Here is a 16457-nt window from a genome sequence, read left to right as displayed (position 1 = left end):
TCTCCCTCCCACCAAGAATGCTCCATTATCTCTCTATCTCTCTCCCCCAGCAAGACTGCTCCATTCTCTCTCTCTCTCTCTGTCTCCCACCAAGACTGCTCCATTCTCACTCTCTCACACTCCAACCAAGACTGCTCCATTCTCTCTCTCTCTCCCACCGAGACTGCTCCATTCTCTCTCTCTCTCCCACCAAGACAGCTCCATTCTCTCTCTCTCTCTCCCCCCCACCAAGACTGCTCCATTCTCTCTCTCTTTCTCTCTCTCACCCAACAAGACTGCTCCATTCTCTCTCTCTCTCTCTCTCCCACCAAGACTGCTCCATTCTCTCTCTCTCCCCCACCAATGCTCCATTCTCTCTCTCTCTCTCCCACCAAGACTCCTCCATTCTCTCTCTCTCTCCCCCACCAAGACTGCTCCATTCTCTCTCTCTCTCCCACCAAGACTGCTCCATTCTCTCTCTCTCTCTCTCTCTCTCTCTCTCTCTCCAACCAAGACTGCTCCATTCTCTCTCTCTCTCCCACCAAGACTGATCCATTCTCTCTCTCTCTCTCCCACCAAGACTGCTCCACTCTCTCTCTCTCTCTCTCCCAAGACTGCTCCATTTTCTCTCTCTCTCTCTCTCTCCCACCGACTGCTCCATTTTCTCTCTCTCTCTCTCCCCCACCAAGACTGCTCCATTCTCTTTCTCTCTCTCCCTCTCTCTCCCACCAAGACTGCTCCATTCTCTCTCTCTCTGCCACCAAGACTGCTCCATTCTCTCTCTCTGTCTCTCCCACCAAGACTGCTCCACTCTCTCTCTCTCTCTCTCTCTCCCCCACCCACCAAGACTGCTCCATTCTCTCTCTCCCAACAAGACGGCTCCATTCTCTCTCTCTCTCCCCCCCACCAAGACTGCTCCATTCTCTCTCTCTCTCCCACCCACCAAGACTGCTCCATTCTCTCTCTCTCTCTCTGTCTCCCACCAAGACGGCTCCATTCTCACTCTCTCACACACCCACCAAGACTGCTCCATTCCCTCTCTCTCTCCCTCCCACCAAGACTGCTCCATTATCTCTCTCTCTCTCTCCCACCAAGACTGCTCCATTCTCTCTCTCTCTCTCTCCCACCAAAACTGCTCCATTCTCTCTCTCTCTCTCCCACCAAAACTGCTCCATTCTCTTTCTCTTTCTCCCTCCCTCCCTCTCTCTCTCACCAAGACTGCTCCTTTCTCAGTCTCTCACCCACCCACCAAGACTGCTCCATTTCTCTCTCTCTCTCTCTCCCACCAAGACTGCTCCATTCTCATTCTCTCTCTTTAACTCTCTGTCCCACCAAGACTGCTCCATTCTCTCTCTCTCTCTCTCCCACCAAGACTGCTCCATTTTCTCTCTCTCTCTCTCCCACCAAGACTGCTCCATTCTCTCTCTCTCTCCCACAAAGACTGCTCCATTCTCTCTCTCTCTCCCTCCCACCAAGACTGCTCCATTCTCTCTCTCTCTCTCTCTCCCACCAAGACTGCTCCATTCTCACTCTCTCACACACCCACCAAGACTGCTCCATTCCCTCTCTCTCTCCCCCCCCCACCAAGACGGCTCCATTCTCTCTCTCTCTCTCTCTCCCAAGACTGCTCCATTTTCTCTCTCTCTCTCTCTCCCTCCGACTGCTCCATTTTCTCTCTCTCTCTCTCCCCCACCAAGACTGCTCCATTCTCTTTCTCTCTCTCCCTCTCTCTCCCACCAAGACTGCTCCATTCTCTCTCTCTTTCTCTCTCTCTCTGCCACCAAGACTGCTCCATTCTCTCTCTCTGTCTCTCCCACCAAGACTGCTCCATTCTCTCTCTCTCTCTCTCTCCCACCAAGACTGCTCCATTCTCTCTGTCTCTCTCACCAAGACTGCTCCATTCTCTCTCTCTCTCCCACCAAGACTGCTCCATTCTCTCTCTTTCTCCCACCAAGACTGCTCCATTCTCTCTCTCTCTCTCCCACCAAGACTGCTCCATTCTCTCTCTTTCTCCCACCAAGACTGCCCCATTCTCTCTCTCTCCCCCCACCAAGACTGCTCCATTCTCTCTCTCTCTCTCTCCCACCAATACTGCTCCATTCTCACTCTCTCACACTCCAACCAAGACTGCTCCATTCTCTCTCTCTCTCTCCCACCAAGACTGCTCCATTCTCTCTCTCTCTCTCCCACCAAGATTGCTCCATTCTTTCTCTCTCTCTCTCTCCCACCAAGACCACTCCATTCTTTCTCTCTCTCTCTCTCCCACCAAGACCGCTCCATTCTCTCTCTCTCTCTCCCACCCACCAAGACTGCTCCATTCTCTCTCTCTCTCCCACCAAGACTGCTCCATTCTCTCTCTCTCCCACCAAGACTGCTCCATTCTCTCTCTCTCTCTCTCTCCCACCAAGACTATTCCATTTTCTCTCTCTCTCCCACCAAGAATGCTCCATTCTTTCTCTCTCTCTCCAACCAAGACTGCTCCATTCTCTCTCTCTCTCCCACCAAGACTGCTCCATTCTCTCTCTCTCTCCCCCCCACCAAGACTGCTCCACTCTCTCTCTCTCTCTCTCCCCCACCCACCAAGACTGCTCCATTCTCTCTCTTCCAACAAGACAGCTCCATTCTCTCTCTCTCTCTCCCCCCCACCAAGACTGCTCCATTCTCTCTCTCTCTCCCACCCACCAAGACTGCTCCATTCTCTCTCTCTCTCTCTCTGTCTCCCACCAAGACGGCTCCATTCTCACTCTCTCACGCACCCACCAAGACTGCTCCATTCCCTCTCTCTCTCCCTCCCACCAAGACTGCTCCATTATCTCTCTCTCTCTCTCCCACCAAGACTGCTCCATTCTCTCTCTCTCCCCCACCAAAACTGCTCCATTCTCTCTCTCTCCCACCAAAACTGCTCCATTCTCTTTCTCTTTCTCCCTCCCTCCCTCTCTCTCTCACTAAGACTGCTCCTTTCTCAGTCTCTCACCCACCCACCAAGACTGTTCCATTCTCTCTCCCTCTCTCTCCCACCAAGACTGCTCCATTCTCTCTCTCTCTCTTTCACTCTCTCTCCCACCAAGACTGCTCCATTCTCTCTCTTTCTCTCTCTCCCACCAAGACTGCTCCATTCTCTCTCTCTCTCCCATAAAGACTGCTCCATTCTCTCTCTCTCTCCCACCAAAACTGCTCCATTCTCTCTCTCTCTCTCTCTCTCCCACCAAGACTGCTCCATTCTCTCTCTCTCACCAAGACTGCTCCATTCTCTCTCTCTCTTTTCTCTCTCTCTCTCTCCCAGCAAGACTGCTCCATTCTCTCTCTCTCTCACCAAGACTGCTCCATTCTCTCTCTCTCTCTCCCACCAAGACTGCTCCATTCTCTCTCTTTCTCCCACCAAGACTGCTCCATTCTCTCTCTCTCTCCCACCAAGAATGCTCCATTATCTCTCTATCTCTCTCCCCCAGCAAGACTGCTCCATTCTCTCTCTCTCTCTCTCTGTCTCCCACCAAGACTGCTCCATTCTCACTCTCTCACACTCCAACCAAGACTGCTCCATTCTCTCTCTCTCTCCCACCGAGACTGCTCCATTCTCTCTCTCTCTCCCACCAAGACAGCTCCATTCTCTCTCTCTCTCTCCCCCCCACCAAGACTGCTCCATTCTCTCTCTCTTTCTCTCTCCCACCCAACAAGACTGCTCCATTCTCTCTCTCTCTCTCTCTCCCACCAAGACTGCTCCATTCTCTCTCTCTCCCCCACCAAGACTGCTCCATTCTCTCTCTCTCTCTCTCTCCCACCAAGACTCCTCCATTCTCTCTCTCTCTCCCCCACCAAGACTGCTCCATTCTCTCTCTCTCTCCCACCAAGACTGCTCCATTCTCTCTCTCTCTCTCTCTCTCTCTCTCTCTCTCTCTCCAACCAAGACTGCTCCATTCTCTCTCTCTCTCCCACCAAGACTGATCCATTCTCTCTCTCTCTCTCCCACCAAGACTGCTCCATTCTCTCTCTCTCTCTCTCCTACCAAGACTGCTGCATTCTCTCTCTCTCTCTCCCACCAAGACTTCTCCATTCTCTCTCTCTCTCCCACCAAGACTGCTCCATTCTCTCTCTCTCTCTCTCCCACCAAGACTGCTCCATTCTCTCTCTCTCTCTCTCTCCCACCAAGACTGCTCCATTCTCTCTCTCTCTCTCTCTCTCTCCCACCAAGACTGTTCCATTCTCTTTCTCTTTCTCTCTCTCTCTGTCTCCCACCGACTGCTCCATTCTCACTCTCACTGTCTCTCTCTCCCACCAAGACTGCTTTATTCTCTTTCTCTCTCTCTCTCTCCCACCAAGACTGCTCCACTCTCTCTCTCTCTCTCTCCCACCAAGACTGCTCCATTCTCTCTCTCTCTCTCTCTCCCACCAAGACTGCTCCATTCTCACTCTCTCACACACCCACCAAGACTGCTCCATTCTCTCTCTCTCTCAGGCCAAGCCTCCTGCTGCATCCTTTCCATCTTTCTTTCCCCTTCTCCCTTCTTTCCCAAAATTATGAGAAGAGGTTCTCATCCCCCCCCCCCTTAAAAGTGTTCCATTTTTTGTGTGATGATTCGGCAGAGGTGGAAAGAAGAACAATGCATTTTATTATGTATTTTGTACAGATTTATATTACTAGAATGAATTTTAATTCAACTTATTTCATATTAATTTAAATCAATCTTGGCCTGCCAGAACATCAAAAGTTAAATATTGACTAAATTCATTTTTAATTCATTTTTAATTCATTTCACTTTAATTCAGTTGATTGGTTGATTGATTGATATTAAGTGTTACTCTAATAATCAGCAGCCTAAGAATTGACCTCGGCCCCCATGAACCAAGTCACGGTTGGTTTCGGCCCGCCAGGTCATTTGAGTTGTGCAGGCCTGATCTAGTCCCAGGGAAGCAGGCAGCCCGCTGAGCATGCGCTGGAGGGCTGGGGAAAGTTCAGTGCCAGGAAATTATGGGAACGAGCCACATAATGCAAACCATCACAATCACTTACGCACACCGCAATCCCTTTCCGTCACACACAGTTTTGAACCTTGTTAAGTCCTCCAGCGTTTGAGGTGTGGGGGGTGGTTGGTTGGGTATATTCAACAATTCACTTCGATACAAAGATCATTAATGTGCCAATCCTGCAGCAAAGTGGTTTTTTAAAACCCAAGTGATGCCACAACACTGCTGAAATGCTTGTGGTTTTTTAAATTTTTATTTTCACTGCAAATAAAAGTGTTACACTGATTTACTGGTAACAGACAGCGAGTTTCATAACAGCTGAACTGCACCACGACAGATACGCAAGGAAAAGCACGTTAGCACAAATATATTCAACGGGCACACGGAGGGAGAGGAGGCGACATCCTAGAAAGAGAAACTCAAGTATGTAGTACATAACTCTGGGCTCCTTGGAGGAAGAGCGGGATATAAATGTAATAATAAAATAAAAATAAAAATAGAAAGATGCACCACTGGAACAGCCTCACCGCTCACTGCAGGGGTCTTCAAAGGTGGGTCCCCAGATGCTGTTGGACTACAAACCCCATCACCCCTTCAGCCTTTGTGGCTGGAGAGGATGGGAGTTGCAGTCCCAAGCAATTGAAGACTCACGTTTGAGGGGGGACCCTGGCTTTTGGGAAGGCGTAGATTCATCTTCCTTGCGGAAAGGTGTCCATGGAGAGCTGAAGTACAGCCTCTTTATCAAGAGGCAGGCTACCACCAAATACCAGATGGTAGAAGAAAAACAGGGAAGAACATTTCCTTGATGCCCAGCAGAGCGCTTCCGAAGAGAGGCTTCCGCTGGGCCAGGACTCTTTGGCAAAAATTTTTCTAAATGCTTACATTGCAATGAACCTCACGGGTGCTGCTTGTATCAGAGGAAAGGGACTCTAGCCTTAACCCTCTGTGGAAGAAAACCACAAGAAACCAAGAAAAACAAAGGTGCAAGCCACACAAAGGTCCTGGGGTGACGCATTTTGAGCAAACGGCAAACGAGGAGGGGAATTCAAAGCACTTGAGGCTGGGGTTTCTGACATGAAGGTCCGGTCACGAAGGCCACTCTGGAAAACAACCCACAAACACACGGTGCATGGTTTAAAACCCCTTCTCTGCAGAAACCAGGAAAGGAATGTGTTTCTCCTCCCCAAAACAGCCCTTGCAGACCACTAAACTGCAAGAGAGATTTTCAGGGCCACACCCAACAGCAAGTTGAGCTCAGGCTGGCAGCAGCCTGCTGAAGGCCACAGGGAGCAGGAGGTCCAGCTCAGGCCGGCAGCAGCCCGCTGAAGGCCACAGGGAGCTTGTACTTTGGCACATTCAGCTCACAGCAGCCATGGTTACTCCCACACAAACGAATGCGACAAGAAACACAAAGGCACACTGCTTGGACACAGAGGAGGAGGAAGATTTTTTTTTTAAAGGAGCAGGTTACCACTACACACACACACACTTTTAATTTAATTGCATATAAATTCACTGGGCAATCACAGATTAGATGTCATTTTTTTCTGCTTCCTAGATCAGGAGCCACCCATTCTCAAGGGTGGAGAGGGGCGAATGCCCCACCCCAGCAGTGTGGCTTAACCATAGATGGTGAAAAGCTAGGCTGTTACACAATCCCTGCAGTCAGTGGGAGCCATTCATCTTTTTTATATAATAGCTCACACAAATGTGGCCTGTTAACCTACACACACACACACACACACACACACACACACACACACACACACACAACTTCACAGCCATTGGTTGGGCTACTCTGATGAGACAGAATGTCCACAGGCCTCTGGAATTGAGCAGCCATGTTGAGGCAGTTCAGTCAGTGTGAGGGAAGCCGAAAGTCAGTTTGGATGGGAGGGAAGCCTCAGACAAGGCCTTGGGAGAGGAGGGGCTGTGAGCTTTTGGCAGGACGGCTGGAGAAACGAAGGCCATGGTAATAGCTATTAAATACTGTTTAAATAGTTTTAACATGGTTTTAAAATTTTAAATTGCTGTAATGTTTTCACTTTTTTGCTGTCATTTTATTTTAACTGTTTTGATTTTTTTTCTGTTGTCGTTGGTTTTTTCAATGGCATAAGTTTGGGGCGGTAGAAAAACATGTTAAATAAAATAAAATAACAATAAAATAGTAGCTGAAGGGAAAAGCAAGGTGCCGATGGCCTGGGAGGCTAGGCCATGGGGAAAGCTGGGCACTATATTGAGTCAGACCCTTGGTCCACTTGGCTCAGTATTGTCTACACTGGCTGGCAGCAGCTCTCCAAGGTTCAAGGCAGGAGTCTCTCCCAACCCCGCCTGGAGATGCTGCCAGGGAGTGAACCTGGGACCGTCTGCATGCCAAACAGATGCTCTTCCACTGAGCTACGGCCTCATCCCAGAAGGAGAATCTCTCACAGTGCTCACATGATGCAGTCACCTTCCCAAATGCAAACCGAGGCAGACTCTACTTGGCAAAGGGAATGATTCAGGCTCGGAAAGAACAGCTCTCCACTTCTCAAGCTTTGGCCACCAGTTGTTGGCGGACTACAATGCCCATCATCCCCAGCCACAATGGCCAAATGATGGGAGCTATAGTCCAACAACACCGGCAAAGTCTGAGTAGTCCCTCCCACCAAAGCTAGATGCCGGATATCAGGGACTGGCAAGTCACCACCAGTACCATCCGGGCAACCTTTCGCTTCTCATCTGAGGCATCGCAACATCTCGGCAATGGGCTCGCATTCTGCGTCAAGACCAGAATTCTTAGGAAATACTAATGCAAAGCTGGAAATGACTCAATTAGCAAGCCAGAGGTCACCGGTTCGAATCCCTGCTGGTGTATTTCCCAGACTATGGCAAACACCTCTATCGGGCAGCAGCGATATCGGAAGGTGCTGAAAGGCGTCATCTCATACTGCACGGGAGGAGGCCATGGTCAACCCCTCCTGTATTCTACCAAAGAAAGCCACAGGGCTCTGTGGGTGCCAGGAGTCAACACCAACGCAACAGCACACTTTTGCCTTTACTTCATAGCGGATTGTGAGCCTTTTTGAGACAGGAAGCCATCTTTATTTGTTTATTTAACCATTTATTGTTTGTTTATTTATTTGCCAGTGCAAACCGCTCTGAGAACTTTTATTGAAAAGTGGCATATAAATATCCACCACAGTAGCCGCCGTCTTATCGTAGTCAAGTATTAATTAATTAATCAGCACTTTGGCTCACGGCCTGCCAGTCCAAGAACATGGCATGCGTTGTTAATGGCTCCAGCAACCGGCACTTTCTATCCAGGAAGTCACTACATTATACAGAGAGAAGTGCTTGCTCTGAAGCGCCCTGTTTTCTCGGCCATTTAAATGATAATAATTTAAATCAATCAACCCTGCCCTGGTGCTAATCTCTCCCCACAACACACACACACTTACGGGTTTCAAAATAAAGCACAGAGAGGCCGAGGACCACGAATGGCGGCAAGCCAAGTAGGTCAAGAGACACACTCGCTCTCTGGATTGTGTGCTGGGTGTTCCCAGAGCCAGCTGCCAGAGAATGGGAGCAGGCCGCCGGGGTGTGTGTATATATGTGTGTGTGTGTGAGAGAGAGAGAGAGAGAGAGAGGGAGGGAGAGAGAGAGAATATGACCCATGACCATCTCTGGGCTTGTTCCAAAGCTAGGTAGAGGGGTGTGTGTGTGTGTGTGTGTGTGTGTGAGAGAGAGAGAGAGGGATGCAAAATGGACTGGGCAAAGGGTAAAATTGCTCCCGGTCAGGGACCAAAACTTACAATCACAACAAGCTGCAGTTCACAGGGTTGCTCAGAAGCCAACATGCTACAAAGCCAAAACAACGCACAGTACTACTTCTGAATGCCAGCGTTCCAAGGGTGCCTGGCACCAAGGACTTGCATCCAGGACGTCCAAGCCGACAGCCATCTGTATCCACCAGCCCAAGGCTTCTCAAGTTTGCCCCCCCCCAGGTGTCACTGGACTACAACTCCCACCACCCCCTGCCAGGCTTCGGACTACAATGCCCATCATCTCCTACCACCGTGAGGCCCTGCAGGGAGGAGCGCTGCCTGGCTGGCCTTGGGGATTAGGCAGAGAAGGACTGGCAGGCAACAGACTCTTCCAGGGAGCCTGCCTCAATCCATCATGGCGTGAGATGGACGACTCCAAAACGGAGTACCAGAGACGGATGGGTTCCTTATCACAGGGTTCCCCAGATGTTGTGGACTACAACTCCCAGAATCCCCAAGCAAAAGCCATTGTAGCTGAGGGATTCTGGGAGTTGTGGTCAACATCATCTGGGCATCCCTGTGAGAGGGAACACTGCTCCTAACATCAGCTCCTATTGCTCAGCTTTGGCCCCCGCAGCTGTTTTGGGACTACAACTCCCATTATCCCCTGGCACACTGGTCAATAGCCAGGGATTATGGGAGTTGTAGGCCAACATTGGCAGGAGGGCTGAAGTCGAGCAGCCTTCTTCTATTGGGACCAGCGAGTAGGGATGTGCCCGGATCCGGCTCCCTTGGAGCTGACGGTGGGGATGGGGTGGCTGTTCTATTCTTAGAATGCCAAACAGGTTCGAACCAGTTTGAACGTGGGGGCAGGGGGGGGGCTTTAAGGATGGGGGGAGGGTGCAATTACCCCCACACACACACTCCCCCCTCCAGTGCTCTGAGTACAAATAGTATGGCAGGGCAGAAGCGTACCTCCTTGCCACCCCATGGTTTCCGTGACCGAAAGTGCTGTTCACGCGTATGTGTGTTGAGGGCGCTCGTGTGCATGTGAAGCACGGCGGGGTGTGTGTGTGTGTGTGTGTAAGTGCAGCCTCCCCCATCCTTAAAGCCACCCCTGCCTGCCGCGTCCAAACTGGTTCGGATGCGGGGTTTCTCAACCTGGCCGGCATTCCAAGAAGAGGACGCCGAACAGATCCGGGCACGCCCTACCAGTGAGCACGGTTTGACTTGTCCTTCTTCGGCCGGTTCCGCAAAGGGAGGGCAGACAGATAAACAACCAGAGCAAATACAGAGAGGAGAGGGTCTGGAGGACCAAGGCCACACTGCTCTGGTCACTGCTTGAGGCAAGGGCAGCGGGTTGCTCAAGAGCACCCTTAATTCCCCGCGCAAATAAGGAAGACAAACACCAGCAGCGATAAAAGTGCAGCCAGCTGATCTCTGAGTCTTCCAAAAGAAGGAGTGATACGTCTTTTACGACACCCCTGCTAACCTGGCAAAGAGGCAGCTTTTAAACGTGGTGATTCTCTTTTATTTAGCAGGGGGAGAGTAACTGGCCCTATCCACCCACAGCAAAGTATTTCCAGTGACTGTTGCTGGTATCTATCTTATGTTTCTTTTTAGTTTGTGAGCCCTTTGGGGACAGGGATCCAACATTTATTTATGATTTCTCTGTGTAAACCACCCTGAGCCATTTTTGGAAGGGCGGAATAGAAACTGAACAATAAAAATAAAAATAATAGAAGAGCAAACTAACAGACAGACCGACTTCTCACCACTTTAGACGTGGCAGCATACATGTCCAGCCAAAATACAGCAGCTGCAGTTGTTGCTGCTGCCAGTCTGCAAACACCAAGCGAGCCCGATGCAGGCCAGGAACACAGTATGACGGTGCCCTCCACTAATCCGGGGGGCTGGCAGTGTGGGAAAGTATGGGCGTGCCTTCCTGCCCCCAATGCAGCCAAGACACTTATGCCAGACTCGGACAATTTTTCTTTGGAACTGGGAGCCAACTCAAAGATTTAGGAGCCAGATAAGGGACATTGACAAAATGATCAGGCAAATAGTGGGGTAAGGGCACACCCCAATTTGTGAAGGTAGGTCAAAACACACACACACAGACACACACCCATCAGCCCTCTCCACTCCCCCCATTCCAGCTTGTCCAATTCTTCCATGGCTGACACTCTTCCTAGGAACATAGGGAGCTGCTTTCTACTGAGTCAGACCCTTAGTCCCTCTAGCTCAGGATCACCTGCACTGGCTGGCAGCGGCTTCTCCAAGGTTCCAGGCATGAGTCTCTTCTCAGCCTACCTGGAGATGCTGCCAGGGATTGAACCTGGGACTTTCTGCCTGCAAAGCAGATGCTCTTCCATGGCCCCATCCCCTGAATTGTACCGTACTCACATGTAGTCTCCCATCCAAACACAAGCCAGCGGGGACCCTGCTTAGCAAAGGCAATGATTCATGCTCACGGCCTCAAGACCAGCTCTCTTCCCCTCCTTTCTAGAGGCTTGCAACCCAACAACCAGCCAGCCAACCGGCCTCTGGCACAGAAGACCCCCCACGCCTCCCCCTTCTAGAAGCCCCCCTTTCCGACAGCGCGGTCTGCCCTCCCTCAGAGAGAGCGGACACAGGGGGCTTTTGTCGTCTGCTGCTCCCAGCTGGACTGGAGCCACGTTATCAGTGACGCTGTTAGGCAGCCGGACAAAGTTCTTGTGTGATGAGACACAATTCAGACAGTGTGGCACGCAAGGAGCCCAAGGCAGGGTTTGCCGCTCGCTAAGCAGGATGCTTTCATGCACTCCCAGAAATACGTCCACATTCACAACGACGACAGGCAGAAGCCAATCCGCCACCAGAGTCCCTGGCAGCTGCTTACCGACTCAGGGGCTGGTGCCACAGCTCCGTGGCAGAGAATCTGCTCTATATGCAAAACGGCCCCGGCTCCATGGCGGGCAGCATCTCCAGGTTGGGCTGGGAACGGCCCCTGCCTGAAACCCTGGAGAAGCCACTGCTAGTCCGTGTAGAGTAGACCAGGGATTCTCAACGTTGGGTCCTCAGATGTTTTTGGACTTCAGCTCCCATAATCCCCAAGCAAAGGTCACTGGGGCTGTGGATTATGAGAGCTGAAGTCCAATAACATCTGGGGGGCCAACGTTGAGAATTCCTGGTGTAGACATCCTGAGCTAGATCAACCCAGATTCGGACTCGGGAGAAGGTGCGCTTCCCATCCCCTTGGAAGCACGGCACACTTCTCATGATGCAAAGGATCCAGCAGCCAAGAAATACGCCACAGACTAGCACTTGGGAAGGTTGCAATGAAAGCCTTGGAAAGGATCTTCAGATGCCGTGATGTGTCTACACCTACCAAGATTAGAATCGTTCGGACCATGGTTTTCCCCATGACACACTAAGGATGTGAAAGCTGGACTCTGAAGAAGCAAGATAGAAAAAGCACTGACGCTTTTGAACTTGGGGAGACTTTTGAGGAGACCATGGACAGCCAGGAAAGCAAACCAATGGATCCTAGAACAAATCAATCCAGAATTTTCACTAGAGGCACTAATGACCAGGATCAAACTATCCTACTTCGGACACATGATGCGAAGACCGAGCTCCCTTGAGAAGTCCATTATGCTGGGGAAAGTGGAAGGCAAGAGAGGAAGAGGACAACCAGCCGCAAGGTGGACAGGCTCGATGACGACAGCAATGAAGGCACCACTGAGAGAGCTTAAAGGCCAAGTGGAAGACAGATCATCCTGGAGAAAATATCTCTATGTGGTTGCTAAGAGTCAGCACCGACTTGACAGCACTTAATCCATTAATCAATCAATCAAAACTCTGCTAGTACTGCTCACACTGTTAGCAGTGCCAACCTTCTGGCTCTGCTCTTGCCAGGAGAGAAATTTAACCTAATCCAAAGAAGCCTTCCTCTCCATGCTGGTTTCACAACAACCCTCTACTAGATACTATCCTACCATCTGCCCGCAGTTCTGCTGGGTAGCTGGACAGCAAACCGACACCAGCTGACAACAAGTAGAATGTTTTAGTGCAGGGGTTCTTGGATGCGGGAGGACTACAACTCCCATCATGCCCAGCCTCAATGGCCTTCGGGGGGGGTGCTGTGCACTTTAGTCCAGCAATGTCTGGGGACCCAAGCCAAAGAAAATGTGTAATATGTTCAACACCAGGCACACTAACACCAGGTCTGTATCTGGCCCAGCTGGAAGGAAGGAACTGGAGAGCTGGTCTTGGGGTAAAGGTAAAGTTGTGCTGTCAAGTTGGTGTCGACTCCTGGCGAGGATAGAGCCCTGTAGTTTTCTTTGGTAGAATACAGGAGGGGTTTCCCATTGCCTCCTCCCGCACAGTATGAGATGATGCCTTTCAGCACCTTCCTATATGGCTGCTGCCCGACATGGTACCAGCGGGGATTCGAACTGGCAACCTTCTGCTTGTTAGTCAAGCATTTCCCCGCTGCACCACTTAAGGTGGTAGGTGTTTAGCAAGTATGACTTGTCCCCTTAGCTAAGCATGGTCTGCCCTGGTTGCATATGAATGGGAGACTACATGTGTGAGCACTGCAAGATATTCCCCTTAGGGGATGGGGCCTCTCTGGGAAGAGCATCTGAAGGTTCCAAGTTCCCTCCCTGGCAGCATCTCCAAAAAGGGCTGGGAGACTCCTGCCTGCAACTTTGGAGAAGCCGTTGCCAGTCTGGGTAGACGATACTGAGCTAGATGGACCAAGGGTCTGACTTGGTATATGGCAGCTTCCTGTGTTCCTATGAGAGGAGGCAGGGACTGAATTCCACACAGATTTGTAAGCTGTCACTCATTTACGTCTGCAGATGAACAGCAGGGAACAGTGAGCAGATTACCAATTAAACTGGATAATTTTCTTTTTCAGACCGCTGATGTGCAAAAAATGTCTCACCAACCTGCCTGCACACACCCTTCACATCAACAAAACGGTGCACGAAAAAGACCGCTGGCGGACACAGTTGCAAAGCGGACCCTGCCCACTCATTCTTGCTTTGGCTAGGGAATCTCTTCCGTGCAGACGATCCACAAAGCCCAGAGTAGCGGCAAGTTCATCAGGAAAGACCAACCTGCACCTTGTCTCCCTGCTTCTCCGTATCGGAACAAGGTTTGCCTTTTGAGACTGTAAAGGACACATCTAAAGGAGGAAAGGGAACTGCCTCCGATATGGAAGCTGCTGCCTGAAATAACACCGTCCCCAGATTGGCCTTCCAATTTCCACCTCGGTTTGAATAAAAACTGCAGACTCAAAAGCCACAAGGGCACCTTGCAGACATGGCAGCCGGGTTTCTGCACTGCAACACCACCCCAGCAGCTCAGCGGCATGAAATCAGGAAGCCAGCCATTTGGTTCAACCATAAGCCTCAACAAGCAATAGCAGAGTTGTCTCTCTGGAAACCAAGTCTGACGAGGAACGGTTCAAGGAGCTGTGCATATTAAGCCTGGAGAAAAAGATAACTCCGCTCAGTAGAAGAGCACCTGCTTTGCAGGCGGAAGGTCCCAGGTTTAATCTCTGGGTAGCATCTCCAAGGCACTTTCCAGATCACACCCTGCAACGGGGTCACGTCGGATCTCGGAAGTGTGCTTCCACGCTTCCTGCGTCGTGACACCGCAGTCCCTACGCTGACAGCAGGGTGCTGTTCACATTTCCAATGCCTTATTTTGGATTTAATCGCTGCGATATAGAGCTAGGATGTCGTATATCTGGCCTAAGGAAGTTGCTGGTTATTTGAGGTGTTCGTTTCCGCAAGGCTGCTCCCCCTGCATTTATGGTTCGAATGCGATTTGCCTGAATCGAAGCATTTTGCTGCTGTTGAGCAGCTAATCTGGAAAGCACCCAGGTAGGGCTGGGAGAGACTCCTACCACAAACCTTGGATAGCTGCTGCCAGTCAGGGTAGACAGTACTGAGATGGTTGGACCAAGGGTCTGACTCAGCAGGCAGCAGCTTCCTACAGGATGGGGCTGAAGCTCAGTGGCAGAGCGTCTGCTTTGCATGCAGAAGCTCCCAGGTTCAATTCCTGGCAGCATCTCCAGGTAGGGCTGCCAGGCAACCTCGGAGAGCTGCGGCTGCCAGGAGTCGACACTGACTCGAGAGCACACTTTACCTTTAAGAGCGGTTGCACAGCCGAACGGCTGGCCTCTTGCTGGGGTGGGCTCTTCTTCACTAGAGATTTCCAGAGGCTGGAAGGGCATCTGGTCAAGGGAGCTGTAGTGAGTTCCTGCCCTGAACAGGGGCTGGACTTGGGAACCTCCAAGGTCCCCTTCTAAGGGTGAGGTTTTATGAAAACATGTCTCCACCTCTGCACCGAACAAGGAGGAGCCTTATAAAGGGATGATTCTCTCGCAAGGGCAGAGCAACAATCCCTATCCAGCCCTAGCATCCCCTCAATGGATTCCCATACACTGACTACAACTCCCATCATCCCTGGCCAAAGGCCACTGCAGCTGGGGATGATGGGAGTTGTAGTCAACAATACCTGGGAGCCCCTGTTGGGTGTTGACATCACTGGTGCAGACCCCTATGATTCTTTTTAGGTTGTGAGGCCTTTGCCAACAGGGGAAGCCTCTGCTTTCTGGTTGATTTTCAGTGTAAACTGCTTTGAGGACTTTAGCTGAAAAGAGGCGTGCAGAGATTTGCAGCAGCAGTCGCAGCCCCGCTTCCAAGTGGTCAAAACACTGGACACCGATGATCTTCTGGGAATGCTTACAATGATCCGGCAATGGAAATGTATTCTCCTGCATTGCAAGCAAGGAGCCGAGGCTGGGAGAGAACCTGTCTAAGGGCCATCAAACAATCTCTGGGCAGAAGCTGAAGTCACACCAGCCACTTTCTAATTCACAGCTAGACGAAGCCGCTGCTCTGAACTCATCACACCACACAGCTCCGTGCCAAATTCAAGCGGGGGGCGGAAGCACCCAGAAATGCAGCATCAGAACACGGTTGACAACCACAAGCAGAAGTGACATGAAACATCTCAGGTCTATAATCAGATGACCTCTACGGCAAGGAATTGTTGTGGGGCCTTAGCTTGGTGGAACGGCACCTGCCTTGCATGCAGGACGGTCCCAGGTTCAGTCCCTGGCAGCATCTCCAGGTAGGGCTGGGAGAGACCCCTGCCTGAGCTGCTGCCAGTCAGAGTAGGCAAATCTGATCTAGATGGACCAAAGGTTTGACTCGGTAGGAGGCAGCTTCCTATGTTCCTAAGGACCTTGGTTTGGTGGTAAAGCATCTGCTTTGCAAGCAGGTGGCCACAGGTTTAATCCCTGGCAGCATCTCCAGGGAGGGCTGGGAAAGACTCCTGCCTGAAACTTTGGAGAGCCGCTGCCAGTCGGAGCAGATAATACTGAGCTAGAGGAACTGATGGTCTGACTCCGTAGAAGGCAGCTGCCTGTCGAGATGAGGCCTGAATGCATGCTCAGTATGAGAACATCTGCTCCACATGCAGCCAGACCCAGGTTCACCAGTTTGGGAAGGGTGAGCCTGCTCATCCGCGATCATCGCGAGTCACGAACGAGGTCGGAGAGGGGGAAATGGCCACCTGCTCCGCCCTCCCCGGCTCCTCAACGAGGCAAGAGGAAAAGCCCTCCTACTCAGCGGCTGCTTGGCAGACTAACACTCCCCGCTCTCCGACCTGGTTTTCTACTCACGCAGGATGGGTGCACAGCCCCCGAACCCAAGTATGACACTTCCCCTAAGTACCAATTGTGTGGACGGCACTTCTGCCTCCCAC

The sequence above is a fragment of the Hemicordylus capensis genome, chromosome 12 (genome assembly GCF_027244095.1).
Source record: "Hemicordylus capensis ecotype Gifberg chromosome 12, rHemCap1.1.pri, whole genome shotgun sequence".
Classification (NCBI taxonomy): domain Eukaryota; kingdom Metazoa; phylum Chordata; class Lepidosauria; order Squamata; family Cordylidae; genus Hemicordylus; species Hemicordylus capensis.
Note: the sequence above shows the minus strand (reverse complement) of the source record.